At 50.3% G+C, this 6,521-nt stretch overlaps 1 long non-coding RNA gene across 1 annotated transcript; it reads right to left on the bottom strand.

Annotated features, from left to right (window-relative positions):
* Nucleotides 1-2,563: 2,563 nt before the first annotated feature.
* LOC121818969 (uncharacterized) lies at nucleotides 2,564-4,412 on the bottom strand. Its single transcript, XR_006059031.1, has 2 exons — nucleotides 3,441-4,412; nucleotides 2,564-3,002 (listed from the first exon to the last, which is right to left on the bottom strand). It is a non-coding gene; the product is annotated as an uncharacterized LOC121818969 (long non-coding RNA).
* Nucleotides 4,413-6,521: the final 2,109 nt, after the last annotated feature.

Here is a 6,521-nt window from a genome sequence, read left to right as displayed (position 1 = left end):
CACCTTCCGTTTCACACTCTAAGCCTTACGCTGAGTTCTGAGGCAGATACTCTTATCTGGATTTCCGGGACAGGAGGCAAAGGCCACAGAGGTACACGGTGAAGTGGGGACCCAGGACAGCACCCTGCCCGCCGGCTCCACCAGCACGAGTGAGATCTCTTCCTTTTGTTTATTGAGCCGAGGATTAAATCAACGATGCATCGAGAACTATCTCTAAATATGCTGTCAGAATTCGCAGAAATCTTCTCTGAAGCCAAATGCCAGCAGAGAGACACTTGCCAGAGACCTCCCAGGTCCAGAGGGTAATATGTCACCAGTATAGCCTCTGGGGACTCACTGTAGCATCCTGGGGAAAGGTCCCCAGTTTCTGAGCCCAGATTTGACCTGAATGCCTGGATGGCCATGTATGAAATGTTCAAACAGAGGGCCCTGTGTGAAATGTACAGGGCAGGTCATCAAGGAGGGCAAGGAGGAGACTCTCAGGGGCGGGGCTGATGCTGCTGCCCACAGGCAGAGTTCCTTCTTCCTGGGGGAAACCCGGTTTGGCTCTTCAGGCCTTTTGATTGGTAGGATCAGCCCCACCCACATTATACAGGATAATCTCCTTTATAGAAAGTCAACTGATCACTGACATTAATCACGTCTGCCAAGGACTCTTGCCTGGCAAATCCCATGGGAGGAGGACCCTGGTGGGCTGCAGTCCATGGAGTCACTAAGAGTCGGACACGGCTGAGTAACTTCACTTTTACTTTTCGCTTTCATGCATTGGAGAAGGAAATGGCAACCTACTCCAGTGTTCTTGCCTGGAGAATCCCAGGGACGGGGGAGCCTGGTGGGCTGCCGTCTCTGGGGTCGCACAGAGTCGGACACAATTGAAGCAACTTAGCAGCAGCAGCAGCAGCAGCAGCAGCAGCAAATACCTTCACAGCAGCACCTGGATTAGTATTTGATCAGATAACTGGGTTCTATAGCCTGGCCACGTGGGCATAAAACTGACCACCACAGGTCGCAGTCAACCCCAATGGCCTACGTGTGCTCAGATGCTCAGTCCTGTCCGATTCTTTGTGACCCCATCCTCTGTCCATGGGATGCTCCCATAAAACCAGCACCAGAAAGCCTCCCTGGGCCCCTCCGCAGTGGCTATCTCCCACCGTGAGGTCCTCTCAATCTCCCATCAGCATTGCCTGTTTTGTTCTCTCTTGTGTGTCTAGTTCTTCTCACTCAGTACTGTCCTGGTGGGCTTTGTCCACACTGCTGTGCTGACGCTGTGATTTGCCCATTAGCAGCGCTGTCTGCCCTTCCCTTCTGTGGATACACCACAGGCGTGTATCCATTCTCTTGCTGCGACTTCGGGGTGGTTTCTGATTTAGGGTTCTTATGAGCGAAGCTGCTATGAACATCCAGGTACAAGATTTGGGGGGAACACCTGTGCACTTTGAGTTGTATGTGCTTAGGGGAGGAATTGCTAGGAAGTGTGTCTTCGGAAGATATTGTCAAAAGGTTTTCCAAAGAGGCTGTCACCAAAAGCACACGCACCAGCGTGGGTCACATTCCCTCCACAGTCTCACTAGCAGTTTCAGGAGCCCTGCTGGTGGGTGAACAGTGCTACGATGTGGCAGCTGGCCTTTAACCTCATTCCCTGGCGACTAACACTTCTGCGTGTCTACGCTTTTATTACTGACCATTTCCAGAGCCTCTTCTGTGAAGTCATTCATTCCTGTGTGGATCCTCTTTATCATATTAATGTATAGGAATTTCCTATATATTCTAGATACAAACCTTTGTTATAAATTCATATTTCAAATGTTTGAGGGTTACCTTTTTCTCTTTCTTGTGTCCTCAATTGTTCAGCCATGTCCAACTCTTTGTGACCCCATGGGTTATACATAGCCTACCAAGTCCTTCTGTCCATGGGATTTCCCAGACAAGAATACTGGAGTGGGTTTCTATTTCCTCCTCTAGGGGATATTCCTGACCAAGGGATCTTGCACCTCCTGCCTTGACAGGTGGATTCTTTACCACTAACACCACCTGGGAAGCTCCTTTCTCTCTCTTAAGGAACAGAGAACACTAAAATTCTTAATTTTAGTCTCGCCTAACCTATCAATCATTTCCTTTATTGTCAGCACTTTTTGTATCCCCTTTAAGAAGGTTTTACATAACCCAATGAAAATATTTCCTTGTTTTCTTTTAGAAGCTTTGTTTGTCTTTCTCACTGTTTGATCCTCAGTACCCTGAAAAATGATATTTATGTATTGTGTGGGTGTTACCAAATTCATGTCTGGTTGCTCCTTGCTCAGTAATCCAATACTGGGGACTGCTTTAGTGGCCCAACAGATAAGAATCCACTTACCAAGGCAGGGGACATGGGTTCAATCCCTGGTCGAGGAAGATCCCACATGCTTTGGAACAACTGAAGTCCATGCATAGAGCCTGTACTCTGCACCAATAAGAAGCCTTCGCGTTGCAATGAAGCGTAGCCTAAGCCTGTTACAACTAGAGAAACCCTGAGCGCAGCAGTGAAGACCCATCATAGCCAAAAATAGAAGTAAATAAATGAAAAAAAAATTAAATTCTGTATTTTTTTTTAAAAAAGAATCCAATCCTGAGAGACAAGTGTTAGGTAAAAGGAAAGGCAGCTTTATCGAGGAACCTGGCAATCCTGGGGAGAAAGTGGACTCATGCCCCAAAGAACCAACTTCCTGATCAAGGGACAAGTTCGTAAAGAGGAATTTCCGGGGTGCTTAGGTAGGGGAGAGGGGGTGGCTATTTTCAGAACAGCACAGTCAGCTCTGACAATCATCTTGAAATCAGCTATGTGGTGGTCTGACCAGCATCATCTTGATTGTTTTAAGTACAGTTGATCTCCGGTTCCAAGGTCGGTTTGTTCCCGTTTCCTTGAGGCTAGCTCCCTGAACTGTGTGCGAGGGAACACGCTCTGTCTTCGCTATAATCTGGTCATCCTGTAGCTAACTCCTTCCACTTGGTGAGGGTTTCAGTACCTGCAAAACAGCTCAAAGGACACAGCTCAGAACATTATCTATAGTCCTTGAAGGGGAACTAAAGCTCCTTGACTTTGTTTAAAGACTAACTTATTATTATTTTGCCTTGTTTGACTATTTCCCTTTGCTTCTGTGCTTTTCTCCTTTTTCTGATTAAATGTATTATTTGACTAAAATTTTTCTACATACAAAAGGAAGGCAGAGGACATGAAGGCAGGGGCTGGATTCGGGGAGGGGGCGTTCTGTGCTGGGGAGGGGGCGTTCTGTGCTGGGGAGGCACCATAGGGTCTTGTTCCATTACACTGAGGATGGGATAGAAATTCAGTTAGATCCATATGGATATCCCACTGACTCAACACCACTTATTAAAGATGTGTATTATTGTGATATGGCTGGCACTGCTTGGGCTGTGCACTAACCTTCCTACTAAAAGCTCACCTTGCCTATGGTCCACTATTGTCCCCATTCTTCAGGGGGGAAGACTGAGGCTCAGGAACCCAGGGACCTGGCTGCAGCACACAGGTAGTGCTCACACAGCAGAGCCGGAATTCAAATCCAGACAGATCCAACTGTCAGGCTGTTTTGAAGGCAAATGGTGGCGATGGTGATTGATGATGGTGATGACAATGCTGAGCCTTTGGGGTGACTTTACAGTTCAGAGCATCCTGCATCCAGAGAGGCGCCGTGACTCTGGTCCATTGTTGCTGGTTGGCCCCAGCTGGAGGACAGGGTCTCGGAGCCCAAAGGAAAAGACAAGCCCACCTGAGGAAGGGGGCATACTTTGGGATGGCTGTAGCTGAGACATTCCTGGGGCTTCCTGGAGGAGATGTAGACAGGGTTTGGGTGAGAAGCAGGGAGAGAATCTCCCTGGAACTTACCCAGAACACAGACAGTACTTCGGAAACAGCAGGAGTCTGCCTCTTTGATTTCTTCCTCTCACTCAGAAATCACATCAGGCCAGGAAAACCTAGTGATGGATGGTGGGGGCCTAACTGGGATTTAATTTGCTGGTCTTGTCCGTTTGGAGAGGATGGAGCAGCGAGGAAGTCTGCCAGACCTGGAGCCAGATGCCCGGATAATTTGGTTAGCACCAAGGCTGTGTGGACAGACGGCCTGACAAGTGTCCTGGGAGGACTGAGGGAGGGAGGCACGGGCCACAGAGGCACCAACTCTCATGGTAAGGGGGTCGTGCGGTCCGCTTCCACGGTGCCCCGTCCCCGGCACAGGCCCCCAGGTAGCCGACTCTTCACCCTGAACTTGGGAGGGAAGGTTGAGTTTTATTTCTGGTTTGACAGTGAGGAACCTGAGGCTCCAAGTGGTCCACAGTCTCCTGGAGGATGAACAGCTGAGGGATGAGGCGCCCAGACAAGCCCAGGGTAGGGAGGACCGTGGTGGGTGATGAGGAGTCTGCCAGCCCCTTCCTCCTCTGGCCTAGAGGGATGGAGGGGCCCTAGCATTTCTGCCCCCCCTCTCTCCCTTTGCCGTCAGCCCCCACCCAGGGGACCCAGGACAGGTTCAGGCTCAGGGAACCTGCCTCTCAATGCTGCCTGAGTACAGGGGATGCCTGTCACCCCCTGCCACGTGTATTTGTGATTCTGGGGAAGATTTATTTTACTTTAAATTTTTATTTATTTATTTTTGGCTGCGCTGAATCCTGGTTGCTGAGTGTGGCCTTTCTCTAGTTGTTGCAAGCGGGGGCTGCTCTGATTGAGGTGCACGGGCTTCTCATTGCAGAGGCTTCTCCTGTCGCACAGCATAAGCTCTGGGTGCAGGAGCTTCTGTGGCTGTGGCACACGGACTTGGCTGCCCCACAGCGTGTGGAATCTTCCCAGACCAGGGATTGAACCCATGTCTCCTGCACGGGCAGTTGGGTTCTTTGCCCCTGGATCACCAGGGAAGTCCCCGGGGACAATTTAAAAGCCTCTCTTTGTTCCTGAATTGTTGCCACAACTGTCCAGCTTTTGGGGAGCCATTTTTAAGCTGGTTAAGGGACAGAGGAGCCTGGTGTGCTGCAGTCCACGGGGTTGCAAAGAGTCAGACACAACTTAGCAACAGAACAACAAGGGACTTTTTCTTTCTTTCTTTTTTTGGCCATGCCTCAGAGTTAGCCGGATCTCAGTTCTCTGACCAGGGACTGAACCCAGGCCACAGCACTGAAAGCCCACAATCCTAACCACAAGGCCACTAGGGGACTCCCTAGGGGACTGTTTTTATATCCTTTTTGTTTTATTTCAAATGACAGGTCAAAGCAGCTCCGAGTGTGGTAGTCAGAGAATCAGATGTGACCTGGGGCAGCCTAATTCTGTGGACAGAGGAGACAGTGGTGGCCCCACGGAGCTGTGGGCTCTGTGTGAGGCCCCCCATGAAGACTAACGGGGTTCTGAGCCTGGGCAGCAGGCCTGGGGCCAGCGGCACCCACAGCTGGCCGGGTCCCCACTCTCCACTCCCACTGGCCTCACCCTTTGGGAGGCCCCCCACCATGGGAGCAGTTTCCTAATATGAATGCTGGCCCTGGGGGATCTGGTCTCAGTCCTGCCGAATCTGGGCCCCACTGCACAAGAAAGAAGGTGAAGAACCAGGCCCGGCCCTTGGCTTTCTCAGAGCCCCAGGCCCAAAGCCCGACTCAGCCCCAGTTGCCAGCCCCTCTTTCTCTTCCTCATCTGCAACCTGGAGACCGTTGTCCGATCCCACCTCCCGAGGCTCTTTGAGGGCAAAGCCACCTGGTTATCATGCTCCCTCATCCGGTATGTTCTTGATTTTGCCTCCCAGAGACTCATTTGTTTGGAAAACAGAGGCTCAGAAGGCCTTGGAGCCCAGCCACCTGATCTGAAGAGCCGACTCACTGGACAAGCCCCTGATGCTGGGAAAGAGTGAAGGCAAAGAGAGAAGGGGGCGGCAGAGGATGAGATGGTGAGATAGTATTACCAACTCAGTGGATACGAATTTGAGCGAACTCAGGGAGATAGTGCAGGACGGAGGAGTCGGCTGCAGTCCACAGGGTCACAAAAAGTTGGACATGACTGAGCTACTGCACAACAGTAAAGAATCTGGCTGATGGCAGAACTCACGGGGCTGTAGCTGGTAGTGATGACGTGAAATTCTTATTTTACGGCAAGAGGAGACACATTTAAACATAAACTTTTTCTTTGCCCATTTGGGCTTCCTCCCTCCCATTCAGTGTATGCTCTGTGTCTGCCTTAACCAGGCCTTCTTAGTATCGAGATAGCATTCCTTCTTAATCTCCCCAAGGGTCACAGCTCCCTTGGAGATAACCTTTCTTCTTAATCTCCTAAGAGGCCACAGCGACCCAGGACTCACCATTTGCTTTCCACATGTAGACCTAGATTGTGCAAACAGTCAACACATCATCTGACGTATAACCCTCTTTGTCTCAAACATGTGTATCACTGTGCTTTGACCTCTAAGGGGAAGAACAGTCCTCAGAGCTTTTTTTAAGACTGTTTCCTGTATTATAATCCTCTGCGTGCATGTGTGTGTGTGTGGGTACCCACATGCTCA

Source organism: Ovis aries, chromosome 3, assembly GCF_016772045.2.
Source record: "Ovis aries strain OAR_USU_Benz2616 breed Rambouillet chromosome 3, ARS-UI_Ramb_v3.0, whole genome shotgun sequence".
Classification (NCBI taxonomy): domain Eukaryota; kingdom Metazoa; phylum Chordata; class Mammalia; order Artiodactyla; family Bovidae; genus Ovis; species Ovis aries.
The sequence above is the reverse complement of the archived record's forward strand: the minus strand, read 5'-3'. Positions and strand labels throughout refer to the sequence as shown.